The sequence below is a fragment of the Macrobrachium nipponense genome, chromosome 2, assembly GCF_015104395.2.
Source record: "Macrobrachium nipponense isolate FS-2020 chromosome 2, ASM1510439v2, whole genome shotgun sequence".
Classification (NCBI taxonomy): Eukaryota; Metazoa; Arthropoda; class Malacostraca; order Decapoda; family Palaemonidae; genus Macrobrachium; species Macrobrachium nipponense.
Genome location: NC_087201.1, coordinates 113044643 through 113067967, shown reverse-complemented (window position 1 = coordinate 113067967; position 23325 = coordinate 113044643). Strand labels below are relative to the sequence as shown.

The window sequence follows — 23325 nt, the reverse complement described above, 5'->3', positions numbered from 1 at the left end:
TTTCAGCTGTTAACTATACAGGCGTAATATGTCTTTCTCTCAACGTATTTTTTCAGGGTGCCAAATAACATGACAACGGTCTCCAAAACCAGTCGTTCATCTGAGTTCTGGGATGGTAGTTGCGTTGAAGAAATGTAGGAAGTGAAAGAAATCTAGAGACAGGTGGAAAAAGACCACGTTCTCGTTCTGCTTATACTTACGTACATATAAACAAAGCATGAAAGTTGCCTATAAACCGACGGACTTAGCTGTTCAGAGAGCATTCGGTATCAGTTCACAAAGATGCGGGAGTTGTCCCTGACTATAGATTTAAAGATGCAGGAATTTAGCCTTACAGTCATCCAAGAGCGGAGCGTTGGAATGCTATATCCAGACTTATCCTTTATCAAAGTATTAGTTGCCCATAGACAGATCAAAACATAAAGAGTTCCCATGATCAGATGTGGAAACCCTAGAACAGAGCATTAGAGTTGCTACACAACTGGTTATATAGTTCTTGACGGTGACCGTCAAGGAATGCCAAACGCAATTGGCAGATCAGCACTTCAAGAGCAGCAATGCGGAGCAAGTAACTAGCAACTCGCCAGGAGCCGCAGCTCCTAGAGGAAAATCAGATGGCTTGCACGCACGTGCACACACAAATATTATACATAAAAGCAAAAGCCACAAAGAAAAGTGAGACAATGGAGTACCGCTGCAAGGACTTTCGACTCTCGTGCTGTACTAAGCAGACTAATATAAATATAAAAGTGAGTTTACAAAGAAAGCTCTATAAATGACAGATAGGGATAATAAGGGAAAATGAGTACATGAAATCCAACAAACCTGAAGAATTAGTAGACCTACCCAAAACGGGTACAGTTTAAGAGGTTTACACACACACCAAAAAGTTAAAAAGTACAATTAATTAAATTTCAATTTTGGTACACGATAACAATTTTTTCGCAAAGCATTTTCACAAAAAAAATGTATTAAACATACAGATACAAAGAAAATATCGTGGATTCTCATATATATATATATATATATATATATATATATATATATTATATATATATATATATATATATATATATATATGTACTCTAGATTTAGTTGGCAAATTAAACAAAATCACTTTTTTGCCCCATTGATAGATTCGACAGTTTTGATATTTGTTCTCTTTTTTACTAAAGTCCCTATAGATTCTATTTAAGAGTATCTTAGTAACGAACTAACCCATCATGAATTAACTCTACCTGTAAGTCATATTTCACTCACTAGGTTGTGCCTTTGTGCTTATAAGTTTATATTTAATGGTGAATTTTTTCAACAAATATTTGGTATGGTAATGGGAAACCCTTTATCACCACTCCTCTCAAACTTGTACGTGGAATTCTTTGAAAAATGCTATTTACCTAATATCATTTATTTTCCTTTAAAGTGGTATAGATATATTGACATTTTAGCTGTTTTGCCTGTTTGTATTGATGTAAATGATTTACTCTCTTAATTTAAATAACCAGGTACCATCAATTAAGTTTACTTTAGAATTGGAAAAAGACAATCGCCTCCATTTCTTAGATGTTTTAATACATAGAGAACCATTTCAATATCAATTTAGTATTTATTATAAGAAACATCTTATCTTATGTATTTTTATTCAGGCCACCATCTTAATATTAAAATATAATTTTTTTCTTCTGTTTTTACGAACATTGATCATTGTCAATCCAAATATTTGGATCAAGAAATCGATTACCTTAGAAAAATAGTGACAGATTTATATTATCCTTCACATGTATTAGATATTTGCTATTATAAAGGCCACAAAAATTTTTATAGTGAAAATAACATAGAGAATGAAACTTCTAAGAACATTCTCAGCTTGACTTATTTTAGCAGTTTTGAAACCATAAAATCATTGTTAAGATCTATTCTGTCAAACCTGGGCAAACATCCAATGCAATATTCATTCAAGTGAAAACTCCCACAGGATAAATTGGACCAGCAGTTCAGTAATTGCAAGATCAAAAGATGTGTTCTCACGAAATCTTTCAGAACCCACCATTATACATACAATTTTTTTCCAGTTGTAATTTTAACCTTAGCTCTGGCCTGTATTAGTTGGACCCTTGTATAAGTAAAATGTTTAAGAATGACCTTAAGATAAAATCACCGACTTAATTACAAATTAGTTATCTTATAGATATTTGTTTTGTATCTGTATATTTAATATATTTTTTGTGAAAATGTTTACTTTGCCAAAACAATTCTTCATTGTGTGCCAAAAATGAAATTTATTGAATTGTCCTTTTATCATTTTTTTGGTGTGTGTGGTCAGTCACCACATTGTATAATCTTTTAATTGTCTTGCCCCTGCCTCTTAGCAATTGACTTAATCTTTTGTAAACCTCTTAAATTGTTCCCCTGTTTTGAGTAGGTCTATTAATTCTAGGTGTGTTGGATCCCAGGTGCATATTTTCATTTATAATTCCTCTCTCTCTCATTTATACGAGCTTTGTAAACTTGCTTTCAAATTTATATCAGTTTGCTTAGTTCTGCACAGGAGTCGAAAGGTTTAGCAGCAGTGCTCCATCGTTTCACTTTTCTTCGTGGACTCTACCTTTATATATTCATCACTCATAAATATATACTAATGATTTAACAAAAGACATTTGATTAATGAATTTATTTTAAGCTAATAATTAACTCTGAATGTCAGTTTGTAATTCTAGATGTTTATCACACTCAATTGTGTTTATGGACCATATTAAAACAAACCATTTGAGCTGAAATTGCTTATCGATCCACTATTAATGGTTGAGTTTGGAGGTCTCCCCGCTGTCTACATAGATATAATGGCTAACACCGAAAAATATGGAAGTCCAGAAAATATTTATACGGCACAGGTTTTCGTCCTTTGGACTTTGACTCGTTAGAAACCTCTCGTAAACGAAGTTGCAGCAAAGTCTACGGAGAGCCCTCCCCATCCAACACTAGAGAAGGGAAGTTCGAAAAGTTCATTATGCTTGTAAACATGGCGATATTTATCGCGTTATCTGAGTCTTGTTGCATTAACTTAATAATGCCATAGCCTACTATGCACGCTTGTTTTTGCATTGCACGCGCTATTTGATCACATCTCGTGCGTAAGAGGAAGAAAAAGAGAGCGGTAACTTATGACCCAATCCAAGGAGTAGATAACAAAGTAGGTCATATTCTTTATGTACTTAAATTCACACACACACACACATGTGTGTGTGTGTGCATGTAAAACTATCCTTTGTCAGCTCAAAACAGCACTCTCATCCGGCGAACTAATACTCAAGTTGCGGATTCGAGTTCAGCTACGGACGTCAGAATTCCTTCATATTTTGACATTAGAATCATAATATTTATAGTGACAAATGTAGGCAAAAAGTGTGAAGAATTTGAGAAGTTAAGAGAACACTGGTTATTACAATTATTGCAACAAGATCTTGCAGCTACTCCGTGTCACTTTCCTTCGTGGCTTCTACTTATTTATATATTCATCATGTTCCAAACTTTCGTGATTCACTTATACATACATACATACATACATATATATATATATATATATATATATATATATATACTATATATATGTATGTTGTAGTATGTATGTATGTATGTATATGTAGTATGTATTATTATATTATATATATATATATATATATATATATATATATATATATATAAAGTTTACAAAGGTAAATAATTCTAGACTGTCAATACTGATAAAGAGGAGATATTAGTATTTAAATGATTCACAAATTTTACTTCTAAGTAAAGGTTGTGGAGTTTTCAAAAAATTACCTGTCGCCGATAAAATGGTTTTTTAATTACTTTCTCAATTGTGCGCTAGTGTATTAATTTTATTTTTTTTTAATTTCCATTTTGGTTCTCGTTAAAAAGACTTTATATTCATTCTTATTTTATTCTTTATTGTAGAAGTTCTTTGAAAATATTTTGCTCTACTTTTTGTTCAGAAACTCTCATTCTTTCCACCTTTTGTTTTAATCTTAATTTTTCACTATCATGTAGCTTGTCTACTTTTTTTCCTGCTTTTCGTAAAAAGGTTATTTCTTTAGACGCTTAGCCTCTCGCGTCATTCGCTTAAAAGCAGAGGGCAATTCTGCAGTAATGTTCCAAAACGAGAGAGAGAGAGAGAGAGAGAGAGAGAGAGAGAGAGAGAGAGAGAGAGAGAGACTAAACTTAAACTTTACTTGCATTTAAGCAGGGTAGGGAAGGCACATTTGCCCAACCCAGAAAGGATGAAGGAAAACAATTGATTTGAATGAAGTAGAGAAAATATAGTACTATAAGCTGCAGGAAGTGGGAAGACCCAACTATTGTGCTATTCCCACGTACGTGGTAGATTCCTGTATTGGTGACGCCTCAGATGTAAGAAGCGCTACTAGATAGTCTTTCGTACATATTTCATAACTTTATTTCAAGGAAAAAGCACTCTGTCTCTTTATGGTTTTACACACACACACACACACCACACACATATATAATATATATATATATATATATATATAATATATATATATATATTATATATATATATATATATATAGTTACAGTGCGAACGCACTGAAATCCACTAACACTGTATTTACCTTCGTCCGTGGTGTGTAAGCTGTGTTATCATACAATCGCACTGTCATCAATCTGTTGAAGCATACTCTTACATTTCTCCCACCATCAATTTGTACTTGTGTTGTCTGCAAACACTGCATCCTACCCATCAATTTTTAAAGGTAATATATAAGAAAATAATTCTTCTCTCCCCCTCATCCAGCCCCAGACATTATCCCCCAACCCTGTTAACCCCTGCAGACAGTCCCTTATAAGCGTCGAAAGTAGCAACACCTATATTCCAATTTCGTCTTCTAACAGAATATTCGTTGGGTAAAAGATTTGGCTGGCTGCCCATTAGCTCTCTCTCTCTCTCTCTCTCTCTCTCTCTCTCTCTCTCTCTCTCTCTCTCTCTCTCTCTCTCTCTCTCTCTCAATGCCGGAGTTTCCTCACTGTCTCCTATATTTCGTGTCGCATTATTCTTATCCGTGAAGTGGTTTTCATGTAAAGGAAATATTTTCCCCTAATTTCTTGGGATAGCTCTTAGTAACTAAATCGTCGGTCATCATTACTAGTTACCTAATGTTACCTAAAACACTTAAAAATATCCCACCAGATAATAATGCAAATATTAACGCTTAACACTAGTATTCCTGTATACCAGTACAGACACATTTATCGTTAGAGTAACAACGTTCTTCGACTATATTCAGTGTAGGATCACAGTAATATTATTCATTTTTGAGGACCACTTTTCACATAAAACTAACCGTATTTCTCACAAAACAAGCACTGAACGTGTAACAAGAACGCTTCCATCCTGAAACAATAAGTGTCACTGAATACTAATAGGTGTACATGTGACTGGTTTTTTCAACCCGAAAGATTAATCCTGCGTTACATTAACTGGTTAACCGTTAATGAAATCTAGCACGAGAGAGAGGCGGAATTTTCTAAATGATGAATAGTTGGACTTGCAATTTTTGATGCATCATATCGAAAAGTATTTAATAGTCTGCGTTTAGAAGCTTTTAAAAGTTGTCATTGAACCTAAAAGCTTTTAACAGATGCTATATACTCTACCAACGTTACGAAATATTTTTGGAACTGCAAATTTGCGGGGGGGGAAAGTAACGGAACATTGATGGGAGGCTTTGCATGACGGGACTGCTGCATTCACTCATTCACGCTATGTAGTTCACGTTTGCCGGTATGGCCAGTCAGGCATCTCTTTAAACTCTTTTTGTTTTCCTTTTCATTTATTTTTGAAACTACGCCTTCTTTTTTTTTTTTTTTTTTTTTTTTTTTTTTTTTTTTTTGAGAAATACAATTTTTGTCATCACTCTTACATACCTGTTAGTATGTGATATAGTAAATACCGATGTGACGACTAGGGTTCATGATGTGTTGCAGGCGGATAACATTATATAAATATTCGCATGGTAATTACTGGTATGAAATAATAAATAAATCAAAAGATGTAGTCACACGGTCCACGGATTTAACTGGCAGGTCAAGTGATCAAATAACAATTCTTACCCATGGAAATCCGTTTGTTGCCACTTCTTATTCTGACGGACACTTCATCATTGCTTAAGGTCAATATCAAAATATACAGAGCGAGCAGTTATGCAGCACGACTGCTATACACGACACAAACACACGTTTCATACTGAAAAAAAGCCAACGGTTGGGTTGGCAACGAAGGCTTTGGCAGCGTTTCCCCGGGAAAACTTGTCGTACCGCTATTGCGTTCTATCCAAGTCCATTGCAGAAGTGGCTCTTATATTCTTTCAAGAAAGCAATTTTCGTTGTGTCGAGAAAGGGAAGTTAACATTTTTAGAGCAAAAAGATCAAGCACGCAACGCTTTCCACTGAAGTGATGTGATTTTGTCGTCTCTAGACTCTAGAACTTACTCGCAGACTCTTTCATGACGTCATGACGAATGGCACAGATTTGCGACGATTGCGCCGACTGTGAATCTCTCGAATTATTCCCGATCGCTTTCATTATGAACCTGGATGTATAAGCTGTAAAATGGACGGCTTTATTCCTTTCCATTTAACTTGTAAGTTATATGGAAAAATTGCTCTTCCCCATAACTTCACATAGTACATATAAAATTTGATAAATGATTGCTGATTAGGCACCTTGCATCTCATTAGTACGGCCGTCACTCTATAGGGAAAACTACGCAGTTTGAGAATGTTTTCATTTAGGAAAAGGCCTCTATTAAAAGAAAGTATTTTGAAGAAGTCTTTGAAATGAAAATTCCTTATTAATTCATAACTATGATATACTTACGAGTGAATGCAATTTGTTTGTTTGTTCGTATGCTGAATATTATATTATGTGTCATTTTCGTGAGTTTATATATCGCTATTTATGTGTTATTTCTCCAGGTACTTCACTAAGCTGCCATAAAATGGGAGACTGCAGTATCTGCAGAAATTAAAAACAGAAAAGTGGTGCAGTTTTCCCTTTTGCCTCACTCCTGATTTTACAGAAAGTGCAAGTGTTATCCCCTAAATATTCGAGGAGGGCATTGAAGACTCATTCTGAAACTGCAGTAACTTGTTGTGTGTTAGTTTTTCACGAGCCCAACAGGAGGCTTATCTCATCTTCGAAGATTTTGCAGATACTGCAGTTTTCCATTTCAGGGCAGTAAACTCTTCTGTTTTTCTATGAAAATCTATTGCCCTTTCGGCTAGTATGATGTTCTCAAATTTTATTTATACTGTTGTTCTTCTTCTTTTTATACAATGTCATGAAGAAAATGACAAAGGTGTTTTCACTTGATAACTCTGGGAGCGAACTGGATAGACCGATGCAGTGAGTAGGCTTTTAAAAGCAGCTAAAACCACAAAAATGGAGAAAATAGAAGAACTAGACATCTCAACTAAGAAAAAAGGTCAAGTTAGTAATTGCCGCAAACAGTGCTGAAATTATATATATATATATATATATATATATATATATATATATATATATATATATATATATATATAATATATATATATATATATATAAATATATATATATATATATATAGTACTGGTAATCTTCTTAGGCACGAAGATATAGTAATTCAGTTGTATTCCACATAGGAAAATGAAAAAAGGTATATCTCAGAAAATGCCCAACAGTTTTCGTCCTCCAATGGACCTCTTCTTGGAGCGTTTATTAAGAAGAGGTCCATTGGAGGACGAAACTGTTGGGCATTTCTGAGATATACCTTTTTTCATTTTCCTATGTGGAATACAACTGAATATATATATACGTATATAATATATATACGTATATAATATATATATATATATATATATATATTATATATATATATATATATATATATCAAATGATATACAAAAGTTATGAAAATGACATCACAAAAGTTGCGAAACTCGAATGGTGAAACATTACACAAAAATACGTGATGACAAGCTGTATGTACCCAGCACGTTATGTGACAGATGCCACGTAATACAACGCTCAAGATGCCAGAAATTCAGACTTAAGTAGGACATCTACTAAGGAAAAGAAGACAACTGGGCACAGAGGGTCACTATAAAACCGAATACTGCAGTTTGATCATTCAAACAATGAAAAACTATTGAAATAATTAAAATATCATAAAAAGTAGAATCGATATAGTAAAGTAACATAGGTACACATAGAGGCCAGAAATGCGTGGAGGAACAGATACGTATATGTAAATTAATTAATGGAGCCAAAATGCAATGAAGAATTTGGGAAAGGAACCATCGAATGCATGGCTTCCAGACTATGTAGTGCGTGCCGTTAGCTATTCGAATGTGAAATTCAGGAAAAATCTCGGCTGAAACTGAAATTGAAGAGCAAATGGGGTCTGCCAGATGGCCAAATGATTTCCGATCGAAAAACCTTCAAAACATGCGAATACAAGCAGCAATGATTATAGATTTGAAATACTGTTATAGAAACTACGCTTCCGTATGAGATATAATTTCTTCTCTATAACAATGATTACTGATTGAGTCTTTCTTTCTTAATTACCGATTACGTTATATTGTTAATAACATTCAGGAAACTAAATAGCATCAATTTGCATTGTTCTAATCCATAGAGATATCAACCTCAACCCCTTATCAGTCTCAATACAAAGTAACACATTTCAGATTAACCTTAATCAGCAAATTTTCCATTATTGCTGATAACGAACCCCTAAATATTTCCGTCCAGTGTATATGCGGCCCAGGTGGCCATAATGCTGAATGATTTTCTCCACATGAGCAAGCCTACTCAGAATTCTCCGCTCATGAGGCCTGAATAGTCTCCGTCCGTCCTTTGATACAGAAGGCAATCAGCTACACTTTTAGTGGTTCATTCTGTCTTTATCGCCAAGCGATGGAATTTTTATCCTTTGGTAGTCTTCCAGGGCTCCAGTAGGTAACATTTCCCCCTCGTTTATTCATTTATTCATTCCATGTCATCGAGGATGACTTGGCGCAGTTACTGATTTCATTTTATATCAGTTTACGATATATTCTGATTCGTTTTCTTAAACTTTAAATATAGAGCATTTCCAAGAAACGGTTATTATATAGATCCACTTTGTAATGAATTAAGGGGAGTTACGTATAGCAATATATAGTTAGCGAAGAAAGATGTAGGCGACTAAGAAACACCAATGAGTAAGCAGAAATATAAATTTCCGAAAATTTGGGCAGTAAAGAAGGGTAGATAAGAATATACATGGTATGGGCAATTAGTCTGAACAAGAACTGTTTCTGATTTGTCATTTATTACGGCGCTGTTCTTTCAGCCTCGAAAAAACGTTCCTTAAGTCCAAGTGCGCCAGTGGCAGATCTTCTTGCAAGTTCTGTCTGTATACTCTCATCGCTTCTAGACATCATGTTTCCTTGTTCTCGGAACCTCTTTTCTCCAGCGGTCACTCTTTTTCTTATTTTTCTTATAACTAGGGTTGAGGAAAAACATTTTTATTTCGTGTTCTTTTTTTTTCAGGAAAAAAGATGTTTTGTCCTTTTTTTCGTTTTTTCCTTGCATCCATAGTCTCCAATTTTGAAGACCTTGCTTATGTTAGTATAGACATTTAAAACATCCACCTTCCTTTTAGATTATAGTTATAGTAGTATGAAGCAGTAGATTTTATACTTTTTACTGCTCAAGGAGTTCATCCAAAAGAGGCGTTAAAAGTTAGAATGAGGTCGTGTCCAACATGGAGTGAAGGGTCGGCAACAACCATCTTCCTCACGTATTAACACTAAGTGGTATTTGGAGTGAATTAAGAGCAAAATTTTTTAATTAAGAACAAAACTTTTAAATTTATAATAAAGTAAGCACTGTGGGGTTTCAGTTGTGATGTCAGTAAGGATAAAATGACGGATTACTAAGTAGGAATCCATTTCATTTCCAACCTCATGACCCCTGGGAATTCCATGTCACAGACTTTCATTAATATTGACAAGAAGTTACTGTTTCATTGCGCTGATTACAGCTGAAATCTTGAGTAATAGCGATAAACATTAGATATGTATTCAATTATGTTCAGTACTACACCGTTAATTGAGCGCTGGAAAGGTAGTGTGCAAGGTCAGTTCAGAGTACATCGGTGGGGCGCCATATTGGGTTCAAAATTGTCTTCAACACTCATTTGACGAACACTTCACATGCTTATTCTAGTTTGTATGGCGGCTTCCCTTAGCTCATTTTGTTAATGAAACTTCAATTTCTAGAAAGGTTTGCTGAAAGGTTTAATTTTTTGTTTTGTTTCACCAAATAACCATCAAGTGAATTGGTGAAAATGCAGCGATCCATGTGTCATGGCGTTATTTTACTCTAGCATGCCTTGTATATTCATCTATCACATGGCATGTTTTTAAATAATGAGTTAAGCCCACGATTTTAGTAAATGTACTCAAAATATCACTGAGATTGTGATATCTTTCACCGTATCATAGATCACCGCTTATTTATTCTCCTAGCAAAGCAACTGCCCACTGCCATACTACGCACTTAATTTGGTTCTGAAACAGAGCTTGTTGACACGAGTATGATACAAGTTTCAGGTTGATCATGTTTGATACTGAACACTTGGGGTACCATACATACGTTTCAGGAACTGTTGCCAGTCGTACAGTTTTTGTACCTCTGAATCAGATACATGTGTATGACATACGTTTCAGTTGAACGTGTTTGATACTGATCACGTATGTGCCTTGTATCATAGATTATTTTAAGGAACTGTTGCCAGTCATACAATTTTCACACCTCTCTTCCTGTTCAAATTTATTGAAATAGAAATAATTGACCCCAGTGCCACATGGTTTGAAGATATGATTGAAAAATAACAGTAAATCTTCCCTGATAATTGAGAATTTCAGTGTGCAAATGTGAAATATTAAAATTCTAATTATATAAATGTAGTTATGTACCAAAACGCACTCACAATCTCAAGTGGTTGATGGTAGAGATATAATTAGTTTTCCTTACCTTCCCCAGTTTCTAATTTTCATAGTAATATATTTTTATTTTCAGCGTTTAATTGCCATGTTACCCAAGCTCAAGGCATAATGTAAGTACAGTTAGCCATTTGTTGTTGTTTAGGAAACAGTAGTATGTGAGTAAATGTTTAAAAATAAAGAAAAATAGAAAAAATACAAATTATGGATTGATTCAGGCTGTTGTTTTCGCGAACCCCCCGCCCCTATTTTCCATTTTCTTTTCATAAATACGAGTTTGTTTTTTTCGGGTTGCAACCCTACTTATAAGCTATCCTCATGTAAGCGGCGACCTGGTACTCTTCCTCAAGGCCTGAGACTGATCAGAAAACTTTGATTCGTTCACCATCGGCCCGGACTGGAGGAAATTGCCTGATTGCTTGCTGTGACCTGGTCTTCAGTAGTCTGCTATTTTTCTCTTTCCGTTTTTGTCTCACTTCAGCTGATTATTTCCTTCTCTTTTCCTTTTATCTCATCTCACTTTAGCTGATTACTTCTTCTCTCTTCTTATCTCACTTCAGCTGATTATTTCCTTCTCTCTTCTTTTTATCTCACTTCAGTTGATTATTTCATTCGCTCTTCTTCTTATCTCACTTCAGCTGATTACTTCCTTCTCTCTTCTTTTTATCTCACTTCAGCTGATTACTTCCTTCTCTCTTCTTTTTATCTCACTTCAGCTGATTATTTCCTTCTCTCTTCTTCTTCTTCTTATCTCACTTCAGCTGATTATTTCCTTCTCTCTTCTTTTTATCTCACTTCAGCTGATTATTTCCTTCTCTCTTCTTTTTATCTCACTTCAGCTGATTATTTCTTTCTCTTCTTTTTATCTCACTTCAGCTGATTATTTCCTTCTCTCTTCTTTTTATCTCACTTCAGCTGATTACTTCCTTCTCTCTTCTTATTATCTCACTTCAGCTGATTATTTCCTTCTCTCTTCTTTTTATCTCACTTCAGCTGATTATTTCTTTCTCTTCTTTTTATCTCACTTCAGCTGATTATTTCTTTCTCTCTTCTTTTTTCACTCATTTCAGCTGATTATTTCTTTCTCTCTTCTTTTTCTTTTTATCTCACTTTCAGCTGATTATTTCCTTCTCACTTATCTTTTTTATCTCATCTTCAGCTGATTATTTCTTTCTCTCTTCTTTTTATCTCACTTCAGCTGATTATTTCTTTCTCTCTTCTTTTTATCTCACTTCAGCTGATTATTTCCTTCTCTCTTCTTTTTATCTCACTTCAGCTGATTATTTCTTCTCTCTTCTTATCTCACTTCAGCTGATTATTTCCTTCTCTCTTCTTTTTATCTCACTTCAGCTGATTATTTCTTTCTCTCTTCTTTTATCTCACTTCAGCTGATTATTTCCTTCTCACTTCTTTTTATCTCACTTCAGCTGATTATTTCTTTCTCTCTTCTTTTTATCTCACTTCAGCTGATTATTTCATTCTCACTTCTTTTTATCTCACTTCAGCTGATTATTTCATTCTCACTTCTTCTTATCTCACTTCAGCTGATTATTTCATTCTCACTTCTTTTTATCTCACTTCAGTTGATTATTTCCTTCTCTTATCTTCTTATCTCACTTCAGCTGATTATTTCCTTCTCTTATCTTCTTATCTCACTTCAGCTGATTATTTCCTTCTCTCTTCTTCTTATCTCACTTCAGCTGATTATTTCCTTCTCTCTTCTTCTTATCTCACTTCAGCTGATTATTTCCTTCTCTTATCTTCTTATCTCACTTCAGCTGATTATTTCCTTCTCTCTTCTTCTTCTTCTTATCTCACTTCAGCTGATTATTTCCTTCTCTCTTCTTCTTCTTCTTATCTCACTTCAGCTGATTATTTCCTTCTCTCTTTTTATCTCACTTCAGCAGATTATTTCCTTCTCTTTCTTTTTCCTTTTTTATCTCACTTCGCTGATTATTTCTTTTCTCTCTTCTTTTTTCTTTTTATCTCCACTTCAGCTGTTATTTTCCTTTCTCGTCTTCTTTTTATCTCACTTCAGCTGATTATTTTCCTTCTCACTTCTTTTTTATCTCACTTCAGCTGATTATTTCCTACTTCTTTTTTATCTCATTCTTTCATTCTTTTTCTCACTGATTATATCCTTCTCTCTTCTTTTTATCTCACTTCAGCTGATTACTTCTTCTCTCTTCTTATCTCACTTCATCTGATTATTTCCTTCTCTCTTCTTCTTCTTATCTCACTTCAGTTGATTATTTCATTCTCACTTCTTATCTCACTTCAGTTGATTATTTCATTCTCCCTTCTTATCTCACTTCAGCTGATTATATCCTTCTCTCTTCTTTTTATCTCACTTCAGCTGATTACTTCTTCTCTTTTCTTATCTTACTTCAGCTGATTATTTCCTTCTCTCTTCTTCTTCTTATCTCACTTCAGTTGATTATTTCATTCTCACTTCTTATCTCACTTCAGTTGATTATTTCATTCTCACTTCTTATCTCACTTCAGTTGATTATTTCCTTCTCTCTTCTTTTTATCTCACTTCAGCTGATGACTTCTTCTCTCTTCTTATCTCACTTCAGCTGATTATTTCCTTCTCTCTTCTTTTTATCTCACTTAAGTTGATTATTTCCTTCTCTCTTCTTCTTATCTCACTTCAGTTGATTATTTACTTCTCGCTTCTTTTTATCTCACTTCAGCTGATAACTTCTTCTCTCTTCTTATCTCATTTCAGCTGATTATTTCCTTCTCTCTTCTTTTTATCTAACTTCAGCTGATTACTTCTTCTCTCTTCTTCTTTTTATCTAACTTCAGCTGATTATTTCCTTCTCTCTTCTTCTTCTTATCTCACTTCAGTTGATTATTTCCTTCTCTCTTCTTTTTATCTCTCTTCAGTTGATTATTTCCTTCTCTCTTCTTTTTATCTCACTTCAGTTGATTATTTCATTCTCTCTTCACCTACTTATCTAACTTCAGTTGATTTTTTACTTCTCTCTTCTTTTTATCTCACTTCAGCTGATGACTTCTTCTCTCTTCTTATCTCACTTCAGCTGATTATTTCCTTCTCTCTTCTTTTTATCTCACTTCAGCTGATTACTTCCTTCTCTCTTCTTTTTATCTCACTTTAGTTGATTATTTCCTTCTCTCTTCATTTTATCTCACTTCAGTTGATTATTTCCTTCTCTCTTCTTTTTCTTATCTCACTTCAGTTGATTATTTCCTTCTCTCTTCTTCTTCTTATCTCACTTCAGCTGATTATTTCCTTCTCTCTTCTTTTTATCTCACTTCAGTTGATTATATCCTTCTCTCTTCTTCTTATCTCACTTCATTTGATTATTTCCTATTTTGCTTGGTGAGACGTTCCTGCGCATAGTCTGATTAATCAACAGATATCACACGTTTAACATACGTCTAGAATTTGAGAAGTATCTAGAAGTGTTCGTGAACTGTCGGTGATAAGACTAGTGTGAAAATAGTAGGATAAAGCGTCTACTAAGTTAGTTTATCAAGTGAAATACTGTAAATTGGATCAAGATGGCAGTTAATTCCAACTATGTTAAAGAAATTGGTTGCGAACTTAAATTTCGGTGTTTAGCAGATTCGCAATACGATGAGGTAGCAGGAAGTTAGTTCAACAACAGCCCTAACCAAAAGATACAAAAGCATTCATGATATATTATTAAGGAATATGATCCTTCAAACTGGAACAAATCAACAGAAAACATCTTGAAAATAATTGTAGAAGTTCCAAATAAAATCCAAGTGGTCAAGAGACTCATAAAGAAAATACATAAATCAACATATTCTGACAAAGAAAATGAATAAGGTGAACATTGTAAATATCCTAATGGATGCAATAGGAAAAAGAATGCCAAAAGCATGCAAACTGTGTAAGGTGTGGTATAGCATAGTTAATCCACAAAACCTGATCAGAAAATGTGCTGCATGCAACATTCCGACCCATCCACAATGTGCTGAGGTAATGCAAGATATGAGAAAAGATACCAGAATATTTTGCTCAACATGTCTATCATGGATAGACAATGTTATTAAATCAAGACTGACTGTACAAATAGTGGAGGATGAAGAAGAAGAGGAAGAGGAACAAGAAGAAGAGGAAAACGGAAGAGAAGTAAACAAAACTGAAATGACAGAAACAAATAAGGGAAACAAAGAACAAGATAAAAGTATGGATGCAGAGATACTCATTGATACTACATATGAGGCAATCAAGCAGCATACATACGAAGAAATATATTACGACATGACAACACAAAAGAAAATTCCGAAGAGGCTCTACCCAGATTTGAACAATGATGGGAAAGAGGAAAAAATAGACAAGAAGACAAAGTCTGCAACCTTTTGAAAAGAGACAATTGCAGATTCGGAGAAAGATGTTACCACAAACATCCTAAAGTATGTCACAACTATGAAATATATGGTAAATGTGCATACCTAGACGGCTATGAGGATGATTGCAGAGATCTACATCCAAAAATATGCAAAAACCTAAAAGAAGGAAAAGGATGTAAGTTTGACAAAAAATGTAAATATATGCACCCTGTAGCCATGAATCAAAATCAAATAAATAATCAATCAAATAAAAAAATCCAAAATAAGAAAAAAACAAATAAAGAGAGGAACAAAGAATATCAGGTGAAAGAAAAAACCAAGCCATCAACGAGATATGGTGTGTCACCAAAATATCTCCAACCGTCAGCTCCAAAATACAACTCAAGAGATAAGAACTGTATTTATGATGCAAGAGGATATTACAGATACAGAGAAAATTGCAGATTCAGACACAAAATGAATAATTATGCTCAAGGAAGATCAAATATTATGGAAAAGTTGGATTTTTTAATGTCAGAATTTCTGGAAATGAAGTAAAGAACAACATACCAGAACACGAAAGAGACATGGGAAAATCCTTATTATTACCCATATTAAATGAAGGAGAAAACACGCAAACCATCATAGTGATGAATGCGTAGGGTTTAGTTACGATAACTCAAAAAGAAAAATAGAGTACTTAGAAGAACTAACCCAAATTGAAAAGAAAATAGGTATAATGAATATAAGTGAAACCTGGTATTCCCAAGAGACTGGGAATGATGATCAAATAAAAGGGTTCCAACCTTATAGATCAGATAGAAAAATAAGGAATCAAGGGGGAACCTTAATATATGGGAAAGACAAAAAACAAGGAAAAATATATGAGAAATATAGGAACTCAGAATGTGAACTAATAGTGGTAGAATTTGAATCTGAAAAATTGGATGATATATGTAGAAATCACAAGGACTGGACTATTCTCCTATCTGGAGACTAACTTTCCTTTCGTAGACTGGAAAGAACGAATAGGAGATTGTGGTTGTATTTATACATATAAAAAAGAGAGTAATAGTAGTGCAGAAGATAAAAGGCAATTCGAAAAGCTATTAGATATGCTACTAGAATACAACATTCAACAAATAAATCACCTGCCAACAAGAAAGGAAAATACTTTAGACCTAGCATTTGTGAATGAGGTGAATTATGCTAAAGAAATAATAGTTTATAATGCGAGTATTTCAGACCATAATGTCGTAGAATTAACAGTCCATTCCAAAGCAAGTGAAAACAGAGATAAGCAAGAAATGAAAAAGTGGGAAGGATATGGAAAATACAACTTCTACAGTAAAAATATAAAATGGTCAGAAATAAATGAAGAATTAAACAAAGATTGGGATAACATTTTCGTAGTGATGACATAAGAGAAATACGGAGATACTAGATAAAATATGAGAGAAAAATAGTGGAAAAATATATACCGAAGAAGAAAAGTCAACATCAGTCAAGAGACAGAAGGATCTTGTTCCAGAAAATCAGAAAGTTGAAAAAAGGTCTTGCAAAAGAAAAAAATGCATGGAAAGTTATAGAACTAAAAAGTAAGATTGAAAATGCAGAACAAAAGATTATACAATCAAAAGAAAATGAAAAACAGGACTTGGAAGAAAAAACCATAGTAAATATCAAGCAAAACTCCAAACTATTATACTCATACGCGAAAAAGATGAATAAAAGAAGAATAGAATTAGGCCCTCTAAGAATTGAAGGGAGATTAACGAATGAAAAAAAAGGAAATATGCAACATATTGGCAGAACGATATAAGAGAGAATTCCACCCTAGAATTGATAATGAAGATAATGATACAGTAAGTAAGGGACGAAATAGTGAATATTTAGCTGACATAGATATTATGAAGCTGTATTGTGCAGGCTATTAATGAAATTAAAAATTGAGCTTGCTGCAGGTCCAGATGGTGTTCCTGCTATTTTTGTTAAAGAAAGTAGTTCATTCTATCGCAAAGCCACTTGCAATATTATTAAGACAAAGTGTAGATACAGGCAAGATTTATGATGAGCACAAATTAGCATTTATTTACCCTTACTTTCAAAAGTGGATCAAGACTAGAGGCAGGTAATTATAGGCCTGTGAGTCTAACATCACATATTATGAAGTGTATGAAAGGGTACTGAAGAAAAATATTATGAAACATTTAATAAAAAATAATTTGTTTAATATAGGAAAACATGGTTTTGTACCCGGAAAAAGTACACAAACCCAACTGTTAGTCCACCGTGAGAACATATACAAAAATATGAAAAGCGGAAATGAAACAGATGTGGTTTATCTTGACTTTGCAAAAGCTCATGACAAGGTAGACCATAATATATTAGTGAAAAAAATTAGAAAACACAATATCGTGGATAAAGTAGGAAGATGGTTAAAAGAATTTTTACACAACAGAAAACAGATAGTTATTGCAAATGATGAGAAATCGGATGAAGCTAAGATAATATCCGGTGTGCCACAAGGTACGGTGTTAGCTGCAATACTGTTTGTTATTATGATTGCAGACATAGACAGTAATGTTAAGGACTCGATAGTGAGTAGTTTCGCCGATGACACAAGAATAAGTAGAGAAATTACTTGTGATGAAGATAGGAACGAGCTACAAAGAGACCTTAACAAAGTATATGATTGGGCAGAGGTAAATAGGATTGGGCAGAGGTAAATAGGATGGTATTTAACTCTGATAAATTTGAATCAATAAATTTTGGAGACAGAGAAGGAAAGCTATATGCATATAGGGGACCAAATAATGAGACAATCACAAATAAGGAAGCAGTTAAAGACCTTGTTGTGATGATGAATAGGAACATGTTTATGCAATGATCAAATAGCAATTCTATTGGCAAAATGTAAGCAAAATGGGAATGTTGTTAAGGCACTTTAAAACAAGAAAGCTGAACACATGATTATGCTTTTTAAAACATATGTTCGTAGTCCACTTGAATATTTGCAATATGATATGGTACCCACTATCAAAAGGATATTGCAACAAATAGAGAGTGTACAAAGGTCCTTTACAGGCTAGAATATAAGAAGTTAAGGACCTTGACTACTGGGAAAGACTACAATCATTAAAATTTATATTGTCCTAGAGGAGAAGAAGAATGCTACATGATAATTCAGCATGGAACCAGGATAGAAGGAATTGCCGAAAACATCATGGAGCTAAAAATATCAGAAAGAGCAAGCGAGGTAGATTAAAAGTACCCAAAACTATACCAGGAAAAATAAGAAAGCATACTGGAACATTAATCCACTACGCACCAGCATCGATAATGCAGCGTCTATTCAATGCGTTGCCAGCTCACCTGAGGAATATATCAGGAGTGAGCGTAGATGTGTTTAAGAATAAGCTCGACAAATATCTCAGCTGCATCCTAGACCATCCAAGACTGGAAGATGCAAAATATACCGGAAGATGTACTAGCAACTCTCTGGTAGAGCATTAAGAGGTGCCTCACACTGAGGGACCTGGGGCAACCCGAACAAGATGTAAGGTCTGTAAGGTAAGGTCTTATCTCACTTCAGTTGATTATTTCCTTCTCTCTTCTTTTTATCTCACTTCAGCTGATTATTTCCTTCTCTCTTCTTTTTATCTCACTTCAGCTGATTATTTCCTTCTCTCTTCTTTTTATCTCACTTCAGCTGATTATTTCCTTCTCTCTTCTTTTTATCTCACTTCAGCTGATTATTTCCTTCTCTCTTCTTTTTATCTCACTTCAGCTGATTATTTCCTTCTCTCTTCTTTTTATCTCACTTCAGCTGATAATTTACTTCTCTCTTCTTTTTGTCTCACTTCAGCTGATTTTTTCCTTCTCTCTTCTTTTTATCTCACTTCAGCTGATTACTTCTTCTCCCTTCTTATCTCACTTCAGTTGATTATTTCCTTCTCACTTCTACTTATCACTTACTTCTCTCTTCTTTTTATCTCACTTCAGCTGATTGTTTCCTTCTCTCTTTTTATCTCACTTCAGCTGATTATTTCCTTCTCTTCTTTTTATCTCACTCAGCTCATTATTTCCTTCTCTTCTTCTTTTTATCTCACGTTACAGTTTGATTATTTCCTTCTCTCTTTCTATCTACAACTTCAGCTGGATTATTTCCTTTGTCATCTTCTTTTTTATCTCACTTTCAGTTTGATTATTTCCTTCTCCCTTCTTTTTATCTCATAACTTCATTTGAATTATTTCCTTCTCTCCTTCTTTTTATTCTCAAGCTTCATTTGATTATTTTCCTTTCTCTCTTCTTTTTTATCTCACTTCAGTGTTATTTCCTTCTCCCTTCTTTTTAATCTTCACTTCAGTTTGATTATTTCCTTCTCCTCTTCTTTTTCTCCACTTCAGTTGATTTTTTTCCCTTCTCCATCTTTCTTTTTATTCTTCACTTCTTGATTAGTTTCCGCTTCTCTCTTCTTTTATCTCACGTTCAGTTTGCTTATTTCCGTCTCTCTTCTTCTTCCTTATCTCACTTCAGTTGAGTAAATTCCTTCTCTCTTCTTCTCTTTTCTCAGGTCTTCTCCAAGTTGAGGTTATTTCCTTCACTCCTTCTTCTTGAGCACTTCAGTTGATTATTTTCCTTCTCACTTCAGTTGATTATTTTCCTTCTCTCTTTCTTCCTTCTTAGTATCAGCTTCAGTTGAATTATTTCCTTCTCTCTTCTCTCTTACTCACTTCAGTTGATTATTTCTTCTCACTTCTTTTCTTATCTCACTTCAGTTGATTATTTCCTTCTCTCACTTCTTCTTCTTATCGTACCTTCAGCTTGATTATTTCCTTCTTCTCCTTTCTTCTTTTTCTTTATCTCAACTTCAGTTGATTGATTTCCTTCCTTCTCACTTCTTCCTTCTTATCTCACTTCAGCTTGATTATTTGCCTTCTTTTCCTTTTCTTCTTCTTATCTCACTTCACGTTGATTATTTCCTTCTCACTTCTTCTTTTATCTTCACTTCGTCATTATTTGCTTCCTTCAACTTTTTCTGTTATTCGCACCTTCAGTTGATTAGTTCCTTCTCCTTCTTCTTCTTACTCTCACTTCCAATTGATTATTTCCTTCTTCTCGTTCTTTTCTTCTTATCTCACTTCAGTTGATTATTTCCCTTCTTCACATTTCTTCTTCTTATCTCACCTTCAGTTGATTAATTTCCTTGTCACTTGCCTTCTTCATATCTCAACTTCAGGTTGATTATTTCCTTCTCACTTGTTCTTCTTATTCTCAACTTTCCAGTGATTTTCCTCGTCCTTCTTCTTCTTCTTTCGTCAGCTTCCAGTTTTCATTATTTGCTTCTTCACTTCTCTTGTTGCTTGTATCTCACTTCAGTTGGAATTGATTGTTTGCCTTCTCACTTGCAGTTCGATTATTTCTTCCTTCTCTCTTCTTCTTCTTAATCTCACTTCCAGTTGATTGATTTGTTCTTCTTCTTCTTCTTCTTATCTCACTTCAGTTTGCAGTATTTCCTTCCTTTCTTTTGTTCTTCTTTATCTCATTTCAGTTGAGTAATTTCTTATCCTCTCTTCTTCTTTTCTTATCTCACTTTCAGTTGATTATTTCCTTCCTCTTCTTCTTTCTTTCTTATCTCACTTCAGTTTGATGAGTTATTTCCTTCTCTCCTTCTTCTTCTTATAATCCACTTCAGTTGATGTATTTCCTTCTCTCTTCTTCTTCTTATTCGGCACTTCAGTTGATTTATTTCCTTTCTCACTTCTTCTTCTTGATCTCAACTTCAGTTGATTATTTTCCTTCTTCTTTTCCTTTCTTCCTTAATCTCACTTCAGTTGAGATTTCCTTTCCTTTCTCATTCTTTCCTTTTATCTCACTTCACGTTGATTATTTCCTTTCTCACTTCTTCTTTCTTATTCTCACTTACAAGTTGAGGTATTTCCTTCTCACTTCTTCTTTCTTATCTCACTTAAGTTTGATTATTTTCCTTCTCAACTTCTTCTTCTTATCCTCACTTCAGGTTGAGTCATTTCCTTCTCACATTCTTCTTCTTTTATCTCAACTTATCAGGTTGAGTATTTCCTTTCTTCTTCTTCTTTCTTTCTTATCTCACTTCAGTTGAGTATTTTCCTTCTTCTCTTCTTCTTATCTCACTTCAGTTGATTTTATTTCCCTTCTCGTCTTTTCTTCTTCTTATCTCACTTCAGTTGAGTAATTTCCTTCTTCTCTTCTTGTTCATTCTTATCTCACTTCAGTTGAGTATTTATCCTTCTCGACTTCTTCTGATCTCACTTCCAGTTGATTATTTCCTAGTTTCCTTCGTCTTTCTTGCTTCTTAATCTCACTTAACAGGTTGGAAGTTATTTTCCTTCTCGCTTCTTCTTATCTCACTTCAGTTGATTATTTCCTTCTCTCTTCTTCTTCTTATCTCACTTCAGTTGATTATTTCCTTCTCTCTTCTTCTTCTTATCTCACTTCAGTTGATTATTTCCTTCTCTCTTCTTCTTCTTATCTCACTTCAGTTTGAGTAGTTTCCTATTCTCTCTTTTCTTCTTCTTCTTAACTTTCAAGTTGGGAAGTATTTTCCTTCTCTCTTCTTCTTCTTATCTCACTTCAGTTGATTATTTCCTTCTCACTTCTTCTTCTTATCTCACTTCAGTTCATTATTTGCTTCTCACTTCTTCTTCTTATCTCACTTCAGTTGAGTATTTCCTTCCTTCTCTTTCTTCTTCTTCTATTATCTCACGTTCAGTTTGAGCTATTTCCTTCTCTCGTTCTTCTTCTTTATCCTACACTTCAGTTGAGTTATTTCCATTCTTTTCTTCTTCTTCTTCTTATCTCACTTCAGTTGAGTATTTCCTTCTCACTTCTTCTTCTTATCTCACTTCAGCTGATTATTTCCTTATCTCTTCTTCTTATCTCACTTCAGTTGATTATTTCCTTCTCTTATCTCTTCAGTTATCCTTCTCTCTTCTTCTTATCTCACTTCAGTTGATTATTTCCTTCTCACTTCTTCTTCTTATCTCACTTCAGCTGATTATTTCCTTATCTCTTCTTCTTCTTATCTCACTTCAGTTGATTATTTCCTTCTCACTTCTTCTTCTTATCTCACTTCAGTAATCATTTCTTCTCTCTTCTTATTTCACTTCAGTTATTATTTGCCTATTCTCTTTATCTCACTTAGCTGTTCCATTTCTTATCTCTTCTTCTTCTTATCTCACTTCAGTTGATTATTTCCTTCTCACTTCTTCTTCTTATCTCACTTCAGTTAATTATTTCCTTCTCTCTTCTTCTTATCTCACTTCAGTTAATTATTTCCTTCTCACTTCTTCTTCTTATCTCACTTCAGTTAATTATTTCCTTCTCTCTTCTTCTTATCTCACTTCAGTTGATTATTTCCTTCTCTCTTCTTCTTCTCTCACTTCAGCTGATTATTTCCTTATCTCTTCTTATCTCACTTGCGTTGATTATTTCCTTCTCTCTTCTTCTTATCTCATTATTGATTATTTCTCTACACTTCTTCTTCTTATCTCACTTCAAGTTGATTATTTCCTTCTCTCTCTCTTTTTTATCTACTTAAGTTGACTTCTCTTCTTCTTCTTATCACTTCAGTTGATTATTTCCTTCTCTCTTCTTACTCAGCAGTTGATTATTTCCTTCACTCTTCTTCTTTTTGTCTCACTTCAGTTAATTATTTCCTTCTATCTTCTTCTTTTCTCACTTCAGTTGATTACTTCCTTCTCTCTTCTTCTTCTTATCTCACTTAAGTTGATTATTTCCTTCTCTCTTCTTCTTATCTCACTTCAGTTGATTATTTCCTTCTCACTTCTTCTTCTTATCTCACTTCAGTTGATTATTTCCTTCTCTCTTCTTCTTATCTCACTTAAGTTGATTATTTCCTTCTCTCTTCTTCTTATCTCACTTCAGTTGATTATTTCCTTCAC

The 23325-nt window shown here is 34.0% G+C and overlaps 1 protein-coding gene across 2 annotated transcripts in view; it reads right to left on the bottom strand.

The window, feature by feature from the left end:
• The window catches only part of LOC135220916 (uncharacterized), a 181051-nt gene extending 174771 nt beyond the window's left edge, over positions 1 to 6280 (bottom strand). Inside the window, exon 1 of one of the 2 annotated variants that reach the window (XM_064258549.1) lies at positions 6127 to 6280. The gene's annotated coding sequence lies outside the window, so the exon portion shown is untranslated. Of the gene's footprint in view, positions 1 to 5940; positions 6084 to 6126 lie in introns of those variants that run through there. The other variant, XM_064258550.1, reaches the window with a different exon arrangement.
• Between the last annotated feature and the right edge of the window lie 17045 nt (positions 6281 to 23325).